This window comes from Calidris pugnax, unplaced genomic scaffold (genome assembly GCF_001431845.1).
Source record: "Calidris pugnax isolate Ruff unplaced genomic scaffold, ASM143184v1 scaffold44, whole genome shotgun sequence".
NCBI lineage: Eukaryota > Metazoa > Chordata > Aves > Charadriiformes > Scolopacidae > Calidris > Calidris pugnax.
Genome location: NW_015094506.1, coordinates 3,259,946 through 3,284,201, shown reverse-complemented (window position 1 = coordinate 3,284,201; position 24,256 = coordinate 3,259,946). Strand labels below are relative to the sequence as shown.

Below are 24,256 nucleotides of genomic sequence, written 5' to 3'. Positions count from 1 at the left end.
GTGGCAGGCTCCATGCTTTGGTTCCTTGCCTGGAGGTTACTCAGTACATGTGGGACCTGGCCAAAGGTTTAGCCTTCCGATGTGGGAACAATGACAGAGCAGCTAAGATGTGTGGCACTGGCTCCAGAGGTGTGAGTTTGAGCTGTGCTGCCTGTGATTTGTGCGAAAAGTTTCTCATACCAAACCCAGCTGTGGGTGATTCTGGCTGGGGAAATGGAAGTCAAACAGGTATCACTGTAGCTGCCAGAGCCCCTCAATATTCCCGGCTATAGGGACTGCTGTCTCCTAAGTCTGTTACCTTGAGCTGCCATGGCTGAGCTGTCTCAGCTTTAGATGGCCTGTGGCTTGGATGTGAGCCATGATTCTGGTTTGTGGTGCTCAGGGCTTGGGGGAGAATGTTTGTGGGTTTGCGATGCAGTTCCTGGAGACTGGAAATGGGTGATAAGGACATGGAAAGGGAATAGGTCCAGTTCAGGTTGTCCAACTAGGTTTTTCTTCACTTTCTGCCTCTTGGTACGGGAAGATACCCAAGAACTGCAAGGAAAGGAGTTTCCTTGCTGGGAGTTGGTGTGTGGGAGTTGGTTCCCGGGGCAGAGTATGCTGGTGCCAGTGAGCAAGGGGAGCTGAAGGCGAGAAAGGAAAAGCAGAGACCAGGAGGAGAGTCAGGGAAGGAGCCAGATGGACAGTGTCTGTTCCACCTAGAGAGGGATTCCATCCCTGCAAATCTGTACGCACCCAGGAGCGCACACAGCACGTGCACACTTACCATAGATCTGTGCTGTGCTTGGATGCACACACATACACATGCACATACACATTCCATACATCGATACCTGGAGTCCACTGCCCACAGCAGGCACATGCACAGCACCAACGCACAGATGCTTACCAGAAGGCACACATTCCTGCACACCCATGTGCACACACAACACCACATCATTTGTGTTGCCCCCTTTCAGCATTATCCCACACAGGTGGACTCACTCATGGCAACACTGATGGACACGTGTTTTTGTGCCTCCCAGGTTTCCTTGCTTGTCAGCACAAAACAGGCATGTGAAGGTGGGTGAAATGTATCCCTTTGAGGTGAACAAGATGAACACCACACTGACATACACTTGTGAGCATGCATACACATTCCCCTTGGCTCCTGCTTGCAGTGCTTTCACTCTCCATTTTCCTTTGTTTAGCCAATCATGGTGCTTCTTCCATGCCCCTGAAGCACAGGAGCAGATGGTTTGGAGGTCAGTTTAGAATGATGGTTCCCTTTTCCACTAGTGCCTCTCTTCATCTGCTTACCTCAGTACTAAGTATCTCTGAGATAAAGATCCTCCTTGCCTACCCACATATGACAGCTCTGTGTTACCTCTCAGCACCTATTAGAAATCCTGAGTCCAAAAGCCTCTTTAAATTGCCCTCATGACCGTACTTTAACCCAAGTAGCGCTTCAGGCCATGGTGGCTTTTCCAGTTTTGGCAGCATCTGTTAGCTTTGACCAAATGAGGCACCTCCATCTCACTCTTCTCTGTACACGTGCCTTGCTAGGGTCCAAACGACTCTCTCGCATGTCCCCTTTCAGCCTGCATTATTTATCTCCTGTAATGCACAATGGATGTTTGTGGGAAGAGGCATGCAGGTACAATTGAGCATAGTGCCGAGGAGCAGACATTCCAAGCAAGCTGAAATTGCCTGGGTGCACAGGCCAAGTTTAGCTGAGAGAGAGGAAATTTTTACTCCTTCAAAGCACTTTTGAAAAGTGAGTGGTGGCGGTGGTGGAGGTAGAGGGGAAGTGGGGGTGGCTTGGAGGGGTTGAGGGGGTGGTGGGGGCTTCCCCACATGTTTCTTCTGGCTCCTCTCGTGCTGCCGCACGAACATGCGTGTGGTGGCGGGTGTGGGAAGGTGGGAGTGCTGTGGGGGAAGGTGTGAAGTAGGTGGCATGGGGGAGCGGAGAGTTTTCCTGCCTAAGTGCGGTGGGGAAGGTGTACTTTTGTGCTCTGGGAAGGGGCTTGGGGAGTGTTTGGTGAAGAGTTGTGGAAGCAGGGTGTTGGGGCACACGATGTGAGGGAGGGCAGGGAGTCCCTGGAAAAGGCTATGGCAATGTACACTGCACAACACTGAGGTGTGTCTGTACCTGCTCGGAGCCCATGCCCAGCCACCAGCACAGGACCAGAGCTTGTGGGACTCCTTCCTTTTTTCCTGTCTTCTCTAGGAATCAGGGATAATCTGCTTGCTCAGGAGTTGTCCAGAGAAGGGCTGGGAAGGCCTGTGAGTCTGGCTGGGGCTAGACCTGAGTGTGATCCCTGCATTGCCTGTGTCCAAGCCACCCCTGTGCCAGACCCTTCATGTGTATAGGCTCTTCCTTTTGTACTTGTTCCAGTACTCGCTGCTCCAGGGATCCCAATACAGCCATAGACCGCTGTGCCACATGCCTGCAGTGCCATCTGAACCAAACTGCTTTCCCCCACCAAAACTCCATGCTTTCCTGTACCTTTCCCATTTCCCAGGGGCACACGTGCTTGCCCTGATGCAGAACCCTGATTGCTCTCCACTATCGCTTGTAGTATCATGCTGTGACACTCCCGAGCTTGTTAAACAAACCCGGCAGAGTGCTTGTCGTGCCGTCCCTAGTGCTGGGCCAATCTTCCCTGCTTTCTTCACCCCTTCTTACCCACCTCCTGCATCTCCTTGTGTCTCCCAGGGGGCTCAGGGGATGCTGTCGACTTCCTGGCCAAACCTCTGCCTCCCATAAGGGCTTATGTACTTCTTTACCATGCTTAGGTTTTGCAGTCACATCCCCTGATGTCACTATCAGCCAATTTTAGAGCATTTGGGGCTGGTAGGACCTTGCAGTCTTCTTTGCATGCAAATTATGCACATCTAACACCAGAAGAAAGGAGGAAAGAAGAAGGGATGACTGTGGATATTCTTCCAAGCTGTCTGCTCCAGAGACTTTGCCCCCAGGAGCTGCAACATGTGTCAATGGACAGATACGTGGGCTTTGCTGGGAGGTGGTAGAATGGGCAGAACTAGAGATAGTGAAAAAAAAATCCACAAAAGGGATTATTTCAGAGGTGGTGGCAGTTTAAGCAGAATTGGTGTGACAGTAGTACATGCGTATGCGTGTGCACCCATGCAGGTGTACAGAATAATACAACTGTCTCCAAAGTGAGTTGCAGTTTCCTAAGTTTTCAATTATGTCATTTTGGGGGGCAGAGGGGTGAGTGATGTTGGCTGTCTGCATTTCGTGTGTAGTTTGTGTTTGTCTGTCTGTGTTGGATGTTGATGAGTATTTGTGTTTTGCATGTGACAGAATATGGCTGGTGTTTGATGATGCTGGGGCTAGCGTTTAGGATCCAGAAGGATGGTATGCCACTGTGTGGGCTGAGTTAGGAAGGTAACAGTATCTGATGCGATCAGTTTGTATGCTGCAGGCAATTTGTAAGCGTAGTATATTCGTGTGTGATATGCAGCCAGCGGTGCTTGCTTGACTTAGGTTCTTAAGAGTGCGAGGATGTTTTATGTGCTTTTTTTTTTTCTTATAGATGTCTGCGTTGTGATATGCTGGTGTGCTGTTTGCACTGATATAGATGTTTGTGTGTGTGTACCTGGCACTTTTTCTGGTCTTTCTTTGATATGGAGGTGGGCTTATTACATGGTATGCATTTGTGCAGTGACAGTTAGATATAAGTGGTCAGGAGTTTGTGTGTGGTGGCTGTGTCCAGATACTCAGCACGCATTTGTGCAGTGGTCAGTATTCGCTGTGCTGCATATAAATGTTTTTACTGTGTGCTTGTACGAGCGGTGAAACAGGCTGGGTGGTATTGATGGGGTTGTGCGATGGGTGTCTGAAATATCACGTACACATGTTAATACAGCTGTGCAATCTTGTCAGTGCGGGATGTCTGTGAAGAAGAGAAGCACCTCAGCCTTTGGAGAGACTCTGAATTTTTAGGGGATGTGTGCGAGGCGGTGTATGGGGGTATGAAAAGGCTGGTGAGTGTGTGTACAGGGTGTGTGTAGCAGTCTGAGTGTGAGCAGCGTGCCTGAGGGGGGCCATGTCTGAGTGATGTGAGCAGGGCTGGGAGGCGGTGTGTCTGTATGTGTGTGGCCATGTGTGTAGGCACACTTCACCTTCTCCCGGCACAGCTCCGTCAGCACCTTGTCCTGCACCTGGCCAGGTGCTGTCTCCTTTCAGAGTGTAGTGGGACAGCTAGGCTCTTGGGATACAGGCTGCCCTCTTTCCATCCTTTAAATCTCTTTCCATCCGTCTGTCTGTCTGCTCTGCTGCCCGTGTCCAGTTGTCTGTTCCCATAATCACCGATACGCCCTGACTAGCTCACACCCCACTCTGCCTGTGGACTCAGCAGCTGTGCATCTCTCCGTCCCTCCCACACACACACACACATTCACACACACACACACACCCGGGATCTTCATCTGTGGTATATTCAGTTGCCATTGGAAACCTAAGAAAGAAGTGAATCTACCCTCCAAGTCTTAAGCTGGTGGATTTTTTTTCCTTCTTTTTTTTTTTTTTTTTCTTTTTTTTCCCTCCCCTTTCCTCCTAAATCAAAATGTTCTCCATGACTGACTGCTTTGCAGCACTAGGGTAAGTCCCATTTTTCCACAGCTTAAACAGAAATATGCCTAAGAAATCTATGCCAGAAAGGCATTTTGTTGGGTTTTCTTTTAGGAAATAAACACGATGTTGTTGGGGAGACAGCCTCTTTTTTTTTTTTTTTTTTTCTTTTTTGTGGTTTTTTTTTTTTTTTTTTTTTTTTTTTTTTTCCTTTTTTTCCCTCCCCTTTCCTCCTCTCCTCACAGAAGGCGAAGTCGTTCGCAATGAATCCATGGCAGCTTCGATCGAGCGGTGAGCCGGAGCACCTACTCACAGGCCGCTCCTGGATGTGACTGAGGAGAGAGGCCTTTCCCAGCACTTGCCGAGGACGAGCAGATCCCTGGATTTACCTCCCGGGCACCCCCAGCACCAGCACGGCGAGGTAAGCCAACCTCGGTACCTATGTCTGTGCGCCGCTCTCCATCCATCCATCCATCCATCCACCCACCCATCCATCCCTCCTTCCCTCCCTCTGGCTGCTCGTTCCCCAGAGGTGCGAGGGAGGAGAAAAGCAGGGGTTTTCTGCTACGTGGAGGAAAAAAATCCAGGCTTTCCTCAGGCCCTCTCCCCCCCAACCCTGGTAATGGAGAGCTGCTCCCTCCCCTCAGACCCCCTTTCCTAGCAGCTCTGCGTGGCTGTGCGGGGAGGGGATGTTTGGGGAGCAGCGTGGGGGGAAGCGCTGCAGGTCCCCCCTGCACACAGTCTGGAGTGCCTGCCTTCCTTTCCCATACCTCCCGTGGCAGACACCTGTCTGCTCTCCTCCCTGTGGCATTTTCCTCCTCCCTTTCCCTGTTTTCTTTTTTTTTTTTTTTTTTTTTTTTGCGGGGGGGGATGGGGGGAGAAGGGGCAGCTGGGCTGAGGATGCTGCATCCAGCAGCATGGCTGGGCTCTGCCACCCTGACCTGGGTCCCCTCGGGGACACAGCTGGCAACGGATCAGGAGTGGGCATCAGGCGGCCGGGAGTGGGGCACTCAGGATGGGGTGGGGGGGTGTTCCCCCTCCCTCCTCGTCTCACGGATATTTTGGGTATCTCGATTCCCCAAGGAGGGTGCTGGCCTCTATTTCCTAGGCAGCTCCTAGCTCCTCTGAATACCCAGCCCAGCCTGGCACAGTTTTTTTTTTGGGGTGATGGGCATGCTCTTTGTCGCTGCTTATCTGCTGTCCCCCCGGTGCTCCTGCCCGGCTGGGAGGGATGTTTTCCTGCCGGAGACGGTGTGTTTCATAAGCTGGGAACGCCGTGTGCCCTGCACAGGCAGCCAAGGGGCCCTGTGCTGAGCCTGACCCATTTTTGGGGCGCAAAGCTGTCGGGAGCACCTGAAAGGGCCTCCCGCTGCCGGGGGCTGCCCTCGGTGCCCCTTTCCCCGGCTCCTCCGCGGGGAAGGCAGGGAGATCAGCAGCTCGGTTTCCATGCCGTGTCTCTGTGCCGCTGGAGATGCTGCTGGAGCAGGGGACCGGAGGGGAGTGGGGAGCAGCTGTTTGCTCCCATTGCCTGGGCAGGCCCAGCCGTGCCGCCGGCCCATGAGGAGCACGGACCTGCCCGGAGGTGCCTTTCTCCAGAATAAGTCTCTGAAGCAAGGAGCTGCTGGCAAGGCAGCGGGCATCCTCAGAGGAGAGGATTTTAGAGGGGACATCCGGGGGGTTCGCACCTGCCAGGCTGTGGTTCTGCACAGACTCTGGCAGATGCTGTGGTGTTCTGAGTCAGATTTTGGGGCTGACGCGCTCCTCTTAGGGGAAAGGGCTGTCAGGGCCCATGCTGCAGCGCAGCCCTGGCAGTGGTGCCCGTGTGGTGTTCCCCTGAAGGAGGTGACGGGTTGCTCCCCTCCTGCCCAGGTCCTACCTGGTGATAGCAAGGAGGGTGCATGCTCCAGTGCATCTCCCTGCTGCCACCGCGGGACCTCCTCAGTGTCCCCCTCTCCAACCACCCCAACACATCCTCCTCTACCCAAAATACCACCTTCAACTTCTGTCTGGTGGTGCCAGCTGGTTTTTCTTCTCTTTTGGGGTACCCCTAAGCCCTGCTTTTCCCTCTTTCCTTCCTCACTCCCTCTCCAGCACTCCCCATCCCTCGTGACCCCCCTGGTGCACAGCGTGCTGGGCAGGAGCAGCTTTGGGGCCACCTCGGGAATGGCTGGTGTTCCCTGGAGGGATCGTTTCTGGATGCTGCTGCCAGCTGACAATACTGTGAAGTGATCTTTTCCCCTGTGGTTCACACCCTTCAGTGTGCGTGTGTGTGTGTGGCGGGTGATGGAGTGACTGTAGTGTTGTTGATGTGTCACCCTTCCTCTTGGCCAGGGCCTGGCAGGAAGCGTGACCGTGCAGTCGCTCTCGGTTTCGTTACTGGGGAGTTTGCAGAAAGTGAGGTCCTCCCGGATGGAGCCTTCGAAGCTGTTTGGCATTGGTTAAATTCCATAGCCCTCTCAGGACATGGCTTTGGCACCGGCTCAGGGTGGACAAGACAATAAATCCAGCTCTAGGGAGCTTGGTACCGGGTCAAAACTGCTGCGGCTACATGGTAGAAAATGCTGATCCAGTATGAACTCACTCCGCTGCTCCAGATTTGTTTAGAAAACAATGTTGGCTTAACTCTGTACTGGCAAGGTTTACGTTGCGTTGGGTATTATCTGTCTGCACCACTCCAGCTTGATGCTGGCTCGAGTGTTGTTTGTCCTTCCACATCTGGCAGGCACTCCGGATCGTGTGTGCTCTGGCTAATTTGACAGATGCAACTGCGCGCCGCAGCCAGCCTGGTTCAGTCCCTCCTGTCGGGTGAGCTGGTTTGAAAGAGGGTTGAATCACAGTCTTAGCAGGGAGCAAGCCATGTCCCACACCGGGCAGCTGCCCTCCTCTTTCAGGAGTTACAACAGCCCTTGTCTCCCCGGTGCCTTGCGAAGTGATGCACGGTGAGGCAGAAACCCAGTTCTCTGTAGCTCCATCTCTCCTAGTGCCACCCCAGGTCCAGGGAGATCCTTGAGAGACAAGTATGTCCACTGGCTGGTGGCCACATCTCTGCCTGGCTCTCCCCAAGGGTTTCTGAGTCTCTCGCATGCTGCCCTGGAGAGCGTGTGTGCGGGGACGAGAGGATGATGCTAGCTGGGAGGAAGGCAGGCATTGCATTGAAGGGGAAAGGAAGGGTTGTCTCAACAGGAGGATGTTGCTCTCCAGCCTTGACCACCCCACAGCCCTGTGGTGAGTGCACAGGGTGCAGGAGACATGTTATCGTTCCTCACAGGACCCTGGTGGTAGAAAATGGGGCTACATTTGGGCCAGAGCCGAGATGATAACCCCATCAGAGGCAAGTGCTCACTTGGGACAAAGTATGAGCACAAACCCTTACTGTTACACTGTGGGTGCTTTTTCCAGAGATGTCACTCTGGTGTCCACGTTGCTGAGGGAGGTAGCTTTGTTTGCGGGGGAGGACAAGGGCAGGAAAGTGGTGCGGGGTAGCTCGCCTCATGCTTGTATATGGAGGTATGCAAGGCTCTTGTGATAAAGAAGAGCATTTGCTGACCAGGTTTTGCAGTCTGAAGACAGCTTTACTTCACTTGAGATGAGCTTTTGGGGGTTGAAGCCAAGAGATGACACTGCCTACAAAACCTTGTTGCTAAGGTCTCCTGAATCCTAATCCCAGCGAGGTCTCTCAGCAGTCACCATCCTGTGCCTCAGTTTCCCCTACCTTTGCGTGGGGCAGGCTGTAGCCACAAACACCAGGGGAGAGGAGGAGGATGGGGAAGGGGGACATGAAGGCATGCTTACTATTTGCATGGTGCTTCAGGCTGCACAGAGGGATGCTGTGGGGAAAGGGAGGTGCAGCCTGCGGACTCTCTGCTGGCATGGCTGCATGCTGACCTTCGCGGGGGGGCTGGATGCTGGAGGAGAATCCATAATGAGTGGGGTGCTGTGTGCCAGGGCTGAGGCAGTGATTCACTCAAGCCTCTGTTTGTTTGGGAAGAGAAAGGGAGTTTGTGGCTTGTCACTTGGGAAACAGAGTGGGGATTCAGCGGCGGAGGGCAGGCTTCTTGGCTGAGCCTCCCCGAGCAGCCACGCCGTGTGTCTGTGTGTGTGTCAGGGGATCAAAGGGGACCCTGGTACAGGCCATGACTGGCGTCCAGCCACCTCTGGCCCCTGGCACTTCACCTCCCCCTTGCACCCTCTGCACAGGCTGAGTGGCTGAGGACAGCCCTGAGATGCACATGTGTGTGTGACCCATGCGCCTGAGGAGAGGGAGGGGAGTAAAAGCCTTGCTAGAAGGGCGGCTGGATGGGATTCCTGCTGCCTCTCTGCCCAGCTTAGCCTGTATGTGGTAGCTCAGCATCTGTGCAGGTGTACATAGTGCTTAATCCCAGCCCAAGCTTCAGCAGGGTTGTGCCTAGTGTGTGGGACCAGGTCAGAGGCTAAGGAGTTGTGCTGGGCTAACTCAGGGGCTGAAGAAGATCTCTTCCTCCCCTGAGCTCCTCCCCTGTCTCATCCCTGCTATGCTTCTTCAGGTGTGTTTCTTGGAGGTGTGTTTCATCTTGTTTCTTAGAGGTGGAGGGAGGTGTCATGGAAGGAAAGGGTATTGCAAGGCAGATAGGGGTATGGAGGGGATGGAGACACTAAGAAAGAGGGAAGACCTAAGAGAAAAAGGGCAGAAGCAGCAAAGGAAGAAAGGGGAGGCAGGAAGAGAGCAGCATGTCCCCGTGGTGACAATGTTGTGTGGAAGTCTCTTATACAGACTTGAGTTTGACCTGACTGTGTTTGTACTTGGTATGGATGTGGTCTGAAAAGGTGTGGCAGGAGGGCCAACTCTGCACAAAGGACTGCTCCTCTCCTGTCCACCTCCTTAACCCAGGGAATAACCAGCCTGTGGAGACAGAGGAATTGAGTGTGTTGCCTAGCACTGCTGGGAATTGCCTTGTTCTGTGATGGAGGGATGTTGGTGGGGTCTTACAAGGACCCACAACCTTGCCTTTAGACTGCTCCCCAGAAATACTTATGGCCACTTTACCTCATGTAGGCAATGTCTGCAGGGACTGAATTCAACACACTAGATGAGGCAGAATTTTCTCTACGACTGCCCCACCAACACATCCCATAAAATCTGAATGGCAGCAATTAGATAAGAGGGTTTTACGTCAGTTTCTCTTTTTCTTTTATGAAATATACTTAAGCATGTATCTATTGGGTAAGGTAGGTGTGCCAGGTGTGTCATAGGGGAGGTAGATTTCATACAGATGTTCTGTCATTTTTGATGGGAGTGTGGCAGTTTCTAGAAGGTGGAATGCCAGTGTTGGCCTGCCGACAGTCTTGCAGGTGAACATGTGTCACAAGGCGGTCATGTATGCACTGTGGTGTAGCTGTGACACAAATCTGTGGGTGCCTCTTGCCCATCTTGAGCTTCCTGCCTGTCCCCCTGTTGTAGGACCAATGGGCCATGTGGCTTGAAGCCGGTGGCATATCAGGGCCATCAGGCTGTGCCCTGATCTGAACTCCCATGCCTTTTAAAGCCAGCCAGCATGGTGAGAGCTATCAAGAACCAGCCCGACACAAAGAGAGAAACACTCATATAATGGGGCTACTTATTTGAGTTCCCCAGCATTTCCCATTGCGCTTCATGTCTTGGGGCTGATTCAGTTGAAAGGCAATCAATGGAGCTAACAGCCCAGCATTGTTCTGCTCACCTTCTGATTTACTTCTTTTCATCCTCGCTGGGTTTCATCTCCTCCCTGGTTCATGCATCCCCCAGCACTGAGGTCACTTTCTTTTTATTGCTGTATATAATCAAGCTAGCTCCGTTCCTGCCCTGAATCTTCTGGGGTCAAGATGGAAATCACTGTTCAGCAAGAGACCCAAACAAATGAGCAAAACTAGCCTGGTCGGTCAGAACAGGGTGGAAGTTATCCAAGAAAACTTGCACTGATCAATTCCAGTCACCTCCTGTGTTTAAAGTGACTCAGTATCTCCATTTTTAGGATGTTGCTGGGGAGCTGAAGTCTCTTATGATTTCTCTTATATCAGCTGTCCCTACCAACGGTGTTTGTGAGATTCTTTTCCCGTATCTCCGTAGATGAGGAACTGTTGGAAAACATGCTGGTATAATAATGGGTGTTGGGACAAAGCCAATCACAAAAAAACCCAAAACCCACTGAAAAAAACCCACAAAACCTCCCCCACTTTCCCTGAACAATAAGTTATCAAGTCCAGATGGTTAAATCCGAGAGTTTGGAAGGAGCTTAAGTGATTGAGCTGCTAACAAAAATATGCAATCTCTTGTGAAAAAAAAAAAGCTACTGATTCGGGGAATTGGAGAAGACCAAATGTTGTACCTATATTTAAAAAAAGGCTCCAGTGATGATCCGGGGAATTAAAGATCAGTAAGCTTTGCATCTGTATCTGGTAAACTGGTGGGAATGATAATTAAAAAGCAATGCTTGAAGACATCTGGAAGATCGTGGCCTGATAGGGCCTAACCAGCACGCGTTCAGCAGAAGAAAACTGCATCTTGCTAATCTCCTACAACTCTTTGAATGTGTCAGTAAAGCAGTGGATAAAGGCGAACCAACTGATATAACGTATTTAGACTTCCAAAAGGCTTTTGAAAGATCCTGTACAAGAGCTACTAAAGGAGCTAAGTAGTCAGTGAGAGAAAAAATATTGACATAGATCAAAAACTGTATAGGAGACTGAAAGAATGAGGGGATTAAACAATCGAGCTTCACCATGGCAAAAGGTTAATGTGGCCTCCAGGTTCTCTTCTAAATCCCATGTGATTTACTGTATTGTTTAATGACTTGGAAAGGTGGGAGGAAAGATATGCTGTATGAAAATTTGCAGATGAGACAAAGTTATTAAGTTGGCTGTGGCCAGAAAGGGCTGTGAGAAATGCCGGGGAAAGAGAGCTGAGTTAAATGAATGCCCCGCGCTCTGGCAAATGAAGCTCAGCGTTGATACGTTCAAAGCAATGTGTGTTGCAGGGCAGCCTCACAACTCTTTAGAAACCCCTAAAGGTCCTGAATGAAGGGTATAAGCCAAATGGAAGTGTGGGCGGATGTCAGGGAGCTCTTTGCAGAGCTCTGCCCTGTGTTGTGATGCCCTTGAGCAGGCAAAGTAGCTGTCTGGCTGCGGAGGCAGTGGGTAGGGAGTACTTTGGAAGAGCTGCAAGTCTCTTGATACACCTGTATTGCTGCCTAATTTGGAGTTGCACGCCGAACCGGGGTCAACCTGTTTCTGAAGGGATGCTGGAGAATTGAAGAGGCTTGGAGGTGAGGCAGAAAGCCCGTGAACGCTCCCAGGTGAAGAGATGGAGGAGACAAAGATTGCTAGTGTCAGACAGCAGGCTGGGAGTGGTTGTTGAAAGGAAGTAAAATTACACTACATAAGAGTACACCTTTCCTTCCTTCCTTCTTCTGCAGGAGTGAGGGAATGCACAGTGAAATTAAAATGTATGGGATTCAGTTCCACAAGGCTGGGCTGTGGAGCTCCAAGTCATGAAATTTTGTCAGGACCAAGAATTTAGAAAGGTTCATCACGGGCCTGTGTGTTTTTGTGGAGAGCAAGAATACACAAATGAGCTTTAACAAACGATGAGCCCAGTTTTGGAGCCTGAACCTTCAGGTTTAGTTTTCAGAGCCTATATTAACCCAGAACTCATAGCGACCGATAAAAAAAGGAAGGTAGGAGCACATTGTCCCTCATCTATCTATTTGAGGTTTTTCCTCCTTTTCCCCCAAAAAATCTGGTGATGTCTTTCATGAGAGTCAGTGTGGGCATCTCTCTGATCTGGAATGGTTGTTCCTCAGCATGCACCTTGCCTTAATAACACCTGCTGGGATATAAGTGAACTTCTGTTCATGTCTCAACTCTTCCTAGCATCATGTGTGTTCAGGAGCACCCTCAAGCTCAAGTAAGAAAGGGGTCAGATTCCCTCCTAACATAAACTGGCATAATCATCTCAAAGTCAATAGTAAGAAGCAGTATTTTCAGCCTCTTGAGTTTGAACTGAGTTGCAGCCTCAGAGTTCCAGTCAAAACCAAACAGCGCACACACATACAAAAAATGCAAACCCACCTAAATTCTTGAAATTGCCTGCAATCAGAAACCTAACCTGGAAAGTTCCCAGATATTCCTGGGAGATTGCCCATGCTTTCACCTCCTGCATGAGCTATGGATGCGGGAATCAGTGACAGGATAACAGGGTGTTGCAGCCTTTCCATTTGCCAGGAAAAGCTGGAGCCCACAATTAAAAATCTGCTGGGGCTGAAGGGAGAAGAGAAATCCCTGGGCCTATAGAAACCCTGAAATCGTATCTGATTATTTCCCCCTTTCTTCAGTGTAAGGAGCTGAGTCTATAAACACCTCCTCCCTGTCCTACAGCATTCCCTACCCAGGAGGTGGTCCCAGTTTTTGGGTTTTTTTTTACTGAATACATGATATAGGGTGCTGAAGTCATTAACAGCTTGGCTAACTGAGACTGTTCACAGAGTCTGATTTCTAGCTATTTGTGTGTAGCGCACACAAATCTCAGACTCCTTGTAAGTATGTCTCCTTCCTGGGCAGCCCACGAGGTGTGAGCGGAGTGACTCCTTGCGCAGGGAAATGTTTTTTAAGCCAGGAAAACAAACACTGGGGAGCATCTCCGCACGCCGCTCCTCGCTGGATCTCTGTGCTCTCTTATATTCTTAGAGCTGTGATTTGTTTTGGTGGGTAGCTCGGAGCTACACCCACTGCAGCTGATGTGGATAGAGTGGGAGCAGCCGGGCTCATGTCCCAGTGCCGGGAGACCTGGGGTCACTGTCGCACCTTTCCATGGGGTTAAAAGCTCCTGTACGGCCAGAGGGAACCTTGGCAGTGTTTCAAAGCTGACATCATCACAGCCCCTGTGAACCTCTGGGGTGGAAACGACATCTCCAGCACCTCTCCTGGAATCCAGGAGCTGGGGACTGCGGGGGCTGAGAGACGCTGACGTCACCCCTGCTGCGTGCCAGCAACCCCAAGGCTTCGGAGACGGCTTGATCACCACCACTGTATTATAGCACCTAAAAAGACCTCTGGGATCAGAAGATGATTGCATCTCTCTGCTCTATTACAGCAACCAATGAACCTCCAGGGCCAAAGGATAAATGCACCATCTCTGGAGTATTATAGCATTTAGAAACCTCGCTCACTGACTCACAGCTGACTTCTCCCCTCCACCACCACCACCACCTTCAACTCGTCTCGGCATCCAGCCACCTTCTCTACTGAGGTGTAGCTGGATAATCCCTGTGCTTTTACATCATCTGGCTGTGCACAGCCCTGAGATGAGACTGCGCTGCCTTTTTCACTTCTGACAGTACTGGGGAACATCAGTGTTGTGACCCTTTGCTCTACGAGTGCAGCAAGGGGCCACCGCGACAGACCATTTCCACTTCTAATACAGCATCTGTGAACCCCTGGTACCTCTCTGCTGTGGCAGACGATCTGCTCTTGCCTATTAGAAGGTGGGGGGCTCTTCTCACGCTGTTACGGATGCTTCAGAAGACAGCTCAGCACCGGGGAACAGCCGCGTTGTATCAGCAGCTGGAGCTAACTGACGGGAAGGGGGATACTTTGAATGTCTGGTCAGTGAACCTGGTATTTAGAGAGCACAAATTAATTTCTCAGACACCCTAGAGAGGTGGAGTTCTGTCATGTTACGAACCTGACTCGTACATTCTGGGGAAAATCCTAAAAGCTTTTGGTAATAGAGGTTTTAGTGAGTTTAATGCCGATGGAATTAAAAGTCTCTAGGCACTCGTTGTGAATGGATTTACATCAGGGAGATTAGAAAAGGGAAAACATTATTGGTGTCCAGGAAACTCAGGAGAGCAGCTGTCAGCTGGTTTAGATGGAAAGTTCCCCAGTGGGCAGGCGCCCTGGCAGCCAGGCAGCACACAGGCGCACACCCCGTGGGGTCGGCTGGCAAGCTCATGGGCTGGGGACACGTCCCAGGACCCACTGCGAGTCACATCACACGTGAACTCTCACAGTGGGATGTCTGCACAAGCCAGTTCTACGGACTCATTGAGTGGGAGCACACACAGTGATGGTCTCCCCGTCTTGGCTGGCATGCTCCTTCTCAGAGACCCATAGGCCTCACCCAAGTGCTGCTGAACTTTCCTGGCATGTTCATTACCCTTCACTCCTGCAGAGGAGCATGGAGGAGGAAGATCTCCCCTCCTCCCTGTCTACAGGGACACTCTGCACTGGGAGGACTGCAACAGAGCCTCTTCCTTCATGGATGGGCCTTTGACTGTCCCCTTTCTTACCACCAGAAATGCACCTGGCACATAGCTATGAAGTGCAACTATAGAGTGCAGCAGTTAAAGGGGAGACTAGAGAAGGTCCTTATGGAGGAATTTTGTAAGGTTTTGTAAATTCGTAGGGACCATGTCCAAATTATGAAATCCACTGACTTCAACTTGTCTGGGAGAGTAACCTGGGGAGCCATCACTATATCTTGGCCAGGTTCTGCTCCTTTTTCCAAAGCCTCTGTGCTTGTCACTGCTGGAGAAATCATCCTTGGGTCAGATGATCCCTTGCCTGTGCTCTTAGATAAGAAAGGCTTGATCCTTTAGGGTTTGACTTTTCTTGGACTTCCCTGCTGGGGCTGTGTTGCCAAGGCTGTGCTCTTTGCTGAGGGATCATAAAGGCAATAGGAGAAAAGACATCAAGAAATCTACAGGGAGAGCGAGAAGGGTTTTGGCTTTAAGTACATGAGCTTGTTATGCTCCTCTCAGGAAGGCTCTGAGAGCCTATTTGTCTGCTGTCCCTCTGGTTACTTCCCTCCAAAGTCCTCATCACTTGTTGGTGCATCGTGTGGAGAGCAGAGATCAGGGTTAATTCACCCTGGCTTTCTCCTTAAGTAGGACATCAACAAGCTGAGGACTCCATTCAAATCCTGCTTCTAAGATCTTTATCTCCTCTGCAGCCCTGCAGAGCTGGCTGGGAGGCCAGGCTTTGCTAAAGCAGGGAGGTCCCTGCCCCAGAGTCCATAGGCAGGAGGGAGAGCAAGGTGTTTTTCTGGGGCAAGGAGTTAGTAACCTGACTTTATCTCCTAAGTGCTCACAAGCACCACCTCTCCCAGCACTGCCAAGAGTTACCCTGCTTTGTAGGGTGAAGATAATGCCCTGTCTGCAAGACACAGCAGAGAGCTGGGATTCATGCCACCCCTTTTCTTCCTGTTGGCTCTGGGGGGGCTGGGTGGGAGGAGAAGGCTGCCAGAGTGGTTGACAGTGCCCTCATAACAAGGTAAGTGGTATTGAGTACCAGGAGCAGGGCAGGCACGACATCTCTGATGTCCCTCCCAGTGAGTGGGTAGATGCCATCAGGGGTTCCACACAGGAGGAGGAGGAGGAGATGGGAGAGAAGAAGGAGGGTGAGCAGTCTCAGTGCCTCCCCAGGGGGCCTTTCTTGTACTGGCAGGAGGTGGTGGAAATGTGGGGAATCAGGGAGGGAAGGCGAGGAGGGGGGGATGCTCTGCTGGCAGGCTGGCACCCCGTGAAGGAGCAGGCAATGAGAGGACACTGTGGTAGACAGCCCTCGTCCCTGGGCTCCCGTTTGTCAGCTTGAAGACACAGGTAGGATAGAAGAGGGTCTTTTTAAAACAAAGTACAAGATTTAGAAGCAAAAAAATTAATAGGGTGATTGGGGACACAGCAATACATGGTGAGAGATGAGCAGTGATGTCTGGGCAGGAACTGGAGCTACCCCTGGTAGGAGCAGACCAAATCTGGGGGTAGGAAAGGGAGTAAACCTATTGCTGTGACTGCTTATCCCATGGAGGTGTCTGACCAGGCATTGCTGAGGACATCATACTTGTCCTGCAAATGTATTGCTTTGGAGCTGCTGGGCATGCATGTGCCAGCCTTTGGATGGGTACAGAGCGAGCTTGGGGCACGCTTCCGTGTAGGCTGCATCGGCGCTGACAGAACCTGTGTATCTCAGCAAAGGGAGCCACTCCAGAAACCTCTTTGCAACTGGCACTGAAAAAACCTTCTTTTTTTTCCTTCCTGCATCCTGGCTGAAAGAGCTTCTATCCCACCTTTGTCCTTCTGGAGGCACTTCTGTCTGTCAGTCTGTCCACCAGTGCAAAGACAATGTCAGTGCAGGTGCCCTCCCACTTTCCAGCCCACCGTGCTGGCTGTTGTAATAAGCTCATTCAGCCAGGATGTGTTTGCCCCCTGTAAACAGTAGTCATTGTCTATTCCCAGGCAGAACTGTGCTTCTGGAGGACGTCTAGCACAACTAACTCATCATGACAACCAGTAGCAACTTCAGGCTGCTTTCACAGAGCTGTTTATGGAGTCACCTCAGCCCTTTAGCACAAGATGTACACTTGCAGGAAGCCCTGCCACTACAGAAGAAAGAGGCTTCTGCTTTCTGTGAGTGGTGGGTGCCCAGCAAATGCTGGTCCATGGCTAACATGTTTGGAGCTGTAGCAGTAGCAATGGATAAGGGAACCTGTGCTGCTGTGAGCCTTTTTAGCAGGTGTGAGATAGGAGAAAAGGGTTCTTCAGCTCAGTGGGACCATTGAAGGCACAGATGCTTTGCAGCTGTAAGGATGCTATGAAGTTGTCAGCTGCAAAATATTGTGGTCTTTAGGCCTTGACTTGGATGAGGGAAGGTTCTCAAATGCACGATGGGGCACACTTGTCACTTTCCTGAAGGAGGGAAAAGTTATCTGAGGGCAGCCCCTAGGATTTTCAGGACCTGTCAGTTGTTTTCATGTGCGGAGGAAATCTGACATTTTCCTTTTGGGACTGACTAGCAGAGATTCAAAGGCCTCTCATTTGCATGATTAGCAGCATTTATGCTCATTGTTCTTTCAGGGACTGCCCCGTGTGTGAAACTGTACCCTCACCACAGAGCACTGGACTGAAGAGAGCACAGTAGAGGGTGGAGGCCCAGAGCACCTTTGGTTTATTGCATTGCCTGCAAACCCACGTGGATGTCAGCACGGTTCATACCGTCTGCACCTTAGTGGCATGTGATGTTCTCACAACACATGAGAAGGTGAGAGAGGGCAGACTTTTCATGGGGAGGTGCCTCTGGGCATCGCTACTTTTTTTACTTTGTCCTTGGAGTTGGTGAGCCTGGTAGTGTTGCAGGGTGACATGTATGAGAAAGCCTGACACCAAGCAGGAGGACCCATGAGGCTGTATCATGATGTAGCCAACAAAGTGGGCTGCTTGCTCTTGCTTTGATGTGCTCGTATGACAGTTTGATGCTTTATTCAAAGCACTGGTTACAACCTCGTTACTCTTCTTTCCCGAGCACTTCGAGGCCAACCAGTGTATTAATAAATTAGAGGGATTAAAATAAACATTGCTTTGAAAATCATTAGGCATCCCAAATGCCTGGAAACAAAACAGCAGTTGAAGTAAAAATACAAAATGCAAATAGGCTAAGAACTGGGCCATAAAATATTGTAGCCTAGCCCTGGGGCAGCTCTGGAAAGAATAAATGTGTTTATTCCCTAGTCTCTTTGGGTTGGGACAGAAGAAGTAGTACTGGGGTACTGTGAACGAGGACTGGTTCCTGCCCCAGTTCCTGCAGTGGTACAGAGTCTGCCCCACCAATGGCTTTACTGGCTGCAGAACAGGGATGTGGGGGGATGAGGCCACAAGCACCAGCCACGGGGTTGGAGCTAAGGCAAGATCTGAAGGCTGCAGACTGGAGACCATCTGGGTGAGCAGCTGTCCTAGGCAGCTCCTTCTGCTGCTCTTGGTCCTGACCCTCGCCCTCCAGGCACTGCATACCCAATTCTCTCCTCATCTCAGTTCACTGCCTTTCTCACTCCAAGTCCAGCTCCTCCTTCCCTCTCTGGAGATCCAGGGACCGACACAGCCAATTCACACAGCATCCGTTTCATTTTCCCTCAGTGGTACCAAAGCTGGTCCCCCGAATCCTTGCCGGTCACTGCAGCAGAGATGTTGGCTGCTGCCAGGGCAATGACAGAGCATGTTACTCAATAACCCTTCCTCTTTCTGCATCCTGGCCTGCATTTACTGCCTTTTTTTTTGTCAGTCTGTGCCAGCTCAGAAACACACTGTAACAGCACTATCCCAGGGAGGGTTCATAGTCCTCAGGGATGTCTCAAGGGGTACAAGCAGTGGATGAGAGTGTGGCTGATGATCTGATTGCCAAGATGTTTTGAGTGATATTTATAGATGGGTTACTTGAAACAAAAGAGATGTTTGAGAATTGCATTAGGGCAACACACACATCTTTAACATGTTTAACAACTGGTGGAGTCCTCCTTAAGAAGTGAATGTAATGAGGGCAATCATTCTCAGCTCTGTGACTGTAGGATGATTTTAGAGCAGAGAAGTGCTAAGGAATCACAACTGGCTGATGTTTCCAGCCCAGCAGGGAACAGGGAGATCCAGTTTTCCAGGCTGTTGTTGGAGGTCCTGGGTTTGTGAAGGAGATAATCACCACCTGCGGACTGAGCAGCCTATCCATACTGTGTGGAGAGAGGAGACTGTGTATTCGTGAGGAGGAGGAGGGGGTCAGCTGTGAGAAGTCTGCCTGATTCAGGAATTGCCCGGACCATCTTGAGTTTCTCTTGCGTGACAGACTTCTCAAGCATCACTGGCCAGGGAGAAAGCAGTCAGACAATGAGAGAAAGCTGGCCTAGGAAAAGGCAGAGCCTGCCTGATAATTGAGTACTTCTCCCTGCCTGGCCAGCATGCTGCGAGTGGAAGGCATCGTGAGGCCAAGTGCCTGCTACTGCCAAGGGACTTTTCCCTTCCACACAGCCACTGGGATTTCTAATCCAGGCTGGGTAGGACAATGCTGTCATGTTAGTAATGGTATAACTCTCTTAGCAGTCTACTGGTGTGACAGAGTCACAAAGAGAACAGTGTAGGCTGAATATGCACTCATGCTTGCTAAGCCTGTAATCCCAGCTTTGATTTTCTCTCCCTCGCTTTTGATTATTATTTTTTTTTTTAAATAATCAGTTCAAACTTAGTAAGAGTGATTCACTAGTTGCCTGTTTATCTATCCTTGGTGTGGCATCCAATGTGGATTGCACAGGATAGAAGGATGTGGGGCAGAAGAAAGAACTGGGAGACGAAAGGGGAGGCTGGAGAGTGTCCCTGTTTCTTCTCTCCATGGAAACTAAGGTTGTTATCTTTCTGTGAACCTGAATTTGGCTGTTATTTCCCCCATGGTCAGAAGAGGTTGGTGATGAGTTCAGCTCTCCTGTTTAATTTAGATCTTCTCTGGCTTTCTTACTAAAGGTTCAGCAGCTGTTAGCAGCTGATGGGAAGTGTTTGGTGGTCTGGGGGATGGAAGGAGGCAGGGTGCATGAGTGCTCTCGACTTGTCTGGACTGTGCCGTGGTTGTTACACTTGCATAAGATGAATCAGTGATGGAGCTAGGCCCTTCCAAGGCTGTGTCTTGCAATTATATCCGAGACTGTGTCTGCACCTCCCTGAGGCTGATGTTTTTTCCTGCAGATCCTAGCAAACCCTCAGCCCAGGCAGCTGGAACACCTGCCGTGGGGCAGATTCCAGCACCATAATGTGTTTCTGCATCCAAACCCTTTTTGGCTCTGTCTGCCTAGGAATCTGACCACCTCTTCTCAGAAGCCACTTGGGCTGGGCAGTGAGATTCATGGCTGGTCAGTAGGAAGGGAGCAGACAGGGAATTGCTGGATATGCACGTGAAGCCTTTTGCCCAAGAGCTGATGTTAAGGATTGCCTTGCACTGCTCTCCCTGCACTGGGGAGCCGCTGGCCTGAGTCACACCTCAGCCAGCCTCACCCCAGGTGCTTCTCCCGGGGTGATCCTCCTCCCTCCTTGTCTCCAGCAGTAGCCATGCTCTGGGCTGCAGGTGGCCGTGCTTTTGGCTGGGTGACACTGAACACAGGAGACACGGAGCAGGCCATCCGGAATAAGCGGTTAAGTGTGGGTTGGTGCACAGGAGGACAGTGAACAGGAGCAAGCAGAAAGGTCAGAAAAACTACAGCTCTGGACAGTTGTGGAGAAGCATTAGAGGACTACTGAAAGGTGCGTTCAGCTAGCCTTCAGTTTCTCCTTGGTTAAATATTGTAGACCCATAGGTCACTGTGGCAGGACTGGTCCTGACTCCCAAACAGCTGTGTCCAGGTGACCCATGTGTGGTGCTGAGACAGCCTGGCATAGAGAAGGCAGCTCTCTCTGAAGTTAATTGGAGCTGTGGGGCACTCTGGCAGCTTGTGGGGTGGTGAGTGATGGCAGGGAGCATGCTGTCACGCAGAATCAGTGAAACACTGCTTCTCTCTCAAGCTGTCTGCTTCTGTTGCTCTTTGTGAGTCTTTTCTCACTTCCTCTCCTTCTCATGTGCTCATATCACCTCTCTTTTCTTTCTCTCGCTTTCTCTCCATGCTTGATGCATGCCCTGCCGAATATAATCCGTAGATAACCCTCTATTCTCTTTTTTCTCTTCCTCACCATACTTCTCACTCATCCTTTCTTCCTGTCTCTCACTAACGCTCTGTTGCTCTCTCTGCCAATTTATTCTTCTCTTCCCTCCCACACTCTGTCCCCGTTTAATCAATCTCAGCACAGGCCTGTTTTCCACCAGAGCTGCTGCTTCATGCTTACTCCCATGGAGGGAGGGTGGGCAGGTGTGCGGTTGGGGTACCAGGTTAGGGAAGCAGGAGAGCTGACCTGAGACTCTCTTTGGTGGCCATGGCTGAGTCCCATCGCCCTCCTTCATAGCCTCCTTCCCTTCGAGACGGGAACGCTACGGCTATGAGTGAATCTGCAATGCTTAGAGGTGGTAGGGCCAAGGTCTGTGAAGCTCCTGGAAGTGGGCTAGAACTCTTTGGGTGCCCATGCAGTGTTTGTTTGTCTTTGGTGCCCAGCTAAGCCCAGAGCCTTGTGCCCAGACTGACACATTGGAGGCACATTCTCTGCCCTGCCCATTGTCCTATTGACAAAGTTTACACTATCTGGTGTCTAATGAGAAATAACCCCGTGCAGCTGACAAGACTCAGCCATGTTGTATTGATCTGTGGGGTGTTCCTGGGCTTTATTCCCTGCAAACCCCTGGAGACTAAGGGCAACTCCTTTTCCCATAGGTGTTACCTTTGCAAACCAACCACACCGAGTCCCTGCCTCTCTCCTTCCCGCTCCTTCTCTTCTTCTCTCTCTTTCTGCCATGCCCTATGTCCACCTTTGCTTCTTCTAAGCGTTGTGTCCCTCCACTTCCACTGGGAACTGTGCCCTCCCCACAGCAGCACACGCTTGGTACCAGAGCCTGCCTTGCCTGCTTGCAGTTGAGGGCTTGCCCAGAGCTGCCAGATGCTTGCACCTTCTTAGCTCTCATGGGTAGGAGTTGCTATGGGAGACAGGCAGAAAGAAAAAGTGCCTTCCCAGCAGCACTAGGAGCCAGAAGTCTTCCATTGAGTGGAGAACACCCCCCTCTTGTGCTCCTTCCTCCCTCAGCCCCCCTTCAGAGAGCACTCTGCAGAAAGCTGCCTTTGAAGCCCCTTAATTAGTGTCCCGTGTGTCCTGAACGGAGCCCTTCATTACCACCAGCAAGAGGCACAAATTGGCATGTGTTTCAGGTTTGGGCTCAGCGCCAGAATTTTGTTCCAGTCCCCTCCCTCCAAATCTCTCCAGCTTCCCCCCTCCTCGGCACACATGCGTGCACACACACACACACACACGCGCGCGCGCTCTCCCGCAGAAAAACACATACACACAAGGGATCCTGCCAAAAAAGGAGACATCCCCCTTCCAGTATCCCAGATTTGAGGAAAAAAAAAAAAACGAACAGCAAAGGTCACTCTGCTCCCTGCCTCCCCCCCGGCTCGCTCTTGGCTCTGCTGACCCGTCAGCATATGCATCTGCAGGTTGGGGGTCATTATCAACCCCAGAGTATCTCTCACAGCCTGTGGATGTGCTCAGAGGGTGCTAATTAGCGAGAGAAGGGCTGATTAGGTTAGAAATTAAGAGTTTATTTTCTCTCTTTTTTTTTTTTTTGTGTGTGTGTATGTGTGTAAAAATAGTGGAGCCAGATGGAGTCTCAGGAATGATGGGAGGAAAGGCAGACAGGAGTGAAAGGAAGGGAATTTACACCTCATCTCACCTCTCCTGCGTGCACAGGGCTCTGGGTGGCCAGGCACTGCAGACTCACAGCATTCCTGTGGCACACATGCAGCCACCACACATGCCCTGTGGCTGTCTTGTCCTCACTGGGATTAAGCTGGACTTCCCTCTGCACAATGTTCTGGAGAAGCTTTTCATGCCTGCAGAGCCTCTCATCTCCATCACCTCATCTTTTCCAGCTCAACCTTAACCTCTTTTTTCCCCCTCCTCTTTTTTTTTTTTTACTGTGATGTCCTTCAAGTCACTACAACCAGCAGCCAACAGGTTACAGGCATCACCACCCTTTTCTTCTCAGACCCCATGTGCACTGTCCCCATACAGGCGTCCCATCTCACCAGGCTGAGGAAAATCAGTCTCTCTCTGCCATGGACTTTATCTCTCCGTTGCAAAAGCTGCAACACAGGACTCCCAAAGCTGGTTAGAAGTCTGATTTTTTAGGAACACCAAGGCCTCTATGCCTGAGCAAACCCTGCTCCTGCTCTGTCATCAGGGTATTTCTCTCCTGCACCCTTCCTAGCTTCAGCCTGTTACGGGCTGTTTGATAAGGAAGAATGGATCAGGATGTGATTGTGTAGCGACTTTGTCTTGCTATAAGGCTATTCTGTGCTTCCAGCTCTCCAGCCTTGAGACTGTGAGGGGCAGATGAATAATCATCTCCTTCCTTCCACCTGACCCCAAGGAGATCTCTGGGGCCAGCACTTTGGATGCATTGGACATGGAGCCTTTCTCAAAGGCCCCAGTTTAGGCTGAGAATATTTGGGTCCCAGCAGGCTGGATGAGAGGGAGGGAAAGAGGCTGTACTTTTCTCTACAGCTTGCTTTCTGGGGTGGGAATTGTGCTAGCAGATTTGTAAGATGTTGTAAGATGTAAGGTGGTGTCACAGTTGAAGGTCGGCATCTGCAACAAGCTAATTTATGTGACCTGAGGGCTCATTCTGATGTTAGGAATGGAGGCCACCTCTCCCAACTGTGGATATGGGTGTTGAAACAGGGCTGAGTTTGTTTTGTTGATCACATCGGGAGGTAAGAACTAGTCAGTATGATGTGCTGGAGGAGTGTGTGCAGGGAGGAGTATTTCCTCAGCAGCCAATGTGGGGGTATGGTACCCCTTAGCATCATGGCTAACTGGGGTGTGTGGACCTGATGGCAGAGGAGATTCTCTTGCTGAGACAAGCTGGCTGAGACACTCCTAGTTGTTCTTCAGAGCCCTACTAGAAAGTGGGCTTTGTATCTGTGAAAAAAGAAGTCCAGCTTCTTGGGACAATGGTGGAGTAGCTAGGGGACCTCCAGCTCCTGGGGTGTATGCATGGTGGGAAGAGAGGACATATGTATGTGCTGGTGTTCCTCAGGCTGTGTACTGTGAATATGACTGCATGCATGACTGTTTTGCTGTTGCATGAGAGGAGGGCATATTTGTCTGGGTACAATTTGGGCCCTGTTCCCTTTTCATTGCGACAGTGCTTTTTCACCATGTGGCTCCTGCAAACAGCCAAACAAACAAACAAACAAACACATGGGAACCCAAACTCCCTATTACC

At 50.9% G+C, this 24,256-nt stretch overlaps 1 long non-coding RNA gene across 1 annotated transcript in view; it reads left to right on the top strand.

Annotated features, from left to right (window-relative positions):
• Nucleotides 1-24,256, top strand: part of LOC106901166 — a 51,519-nt gene that overhangs the window by 12,413 nt on the left and 14,850 nt on the right. The window contains exon 2 of the long non-coding RNA XR_001414265.1: nt 4,825-5,000. This is a non-coding gene — a long non-coding RNA (uncharacterized LOC106901166). The remainder of the gene's footprint in view (nt 1-4,824; nt 5,001-24,256) is intronic.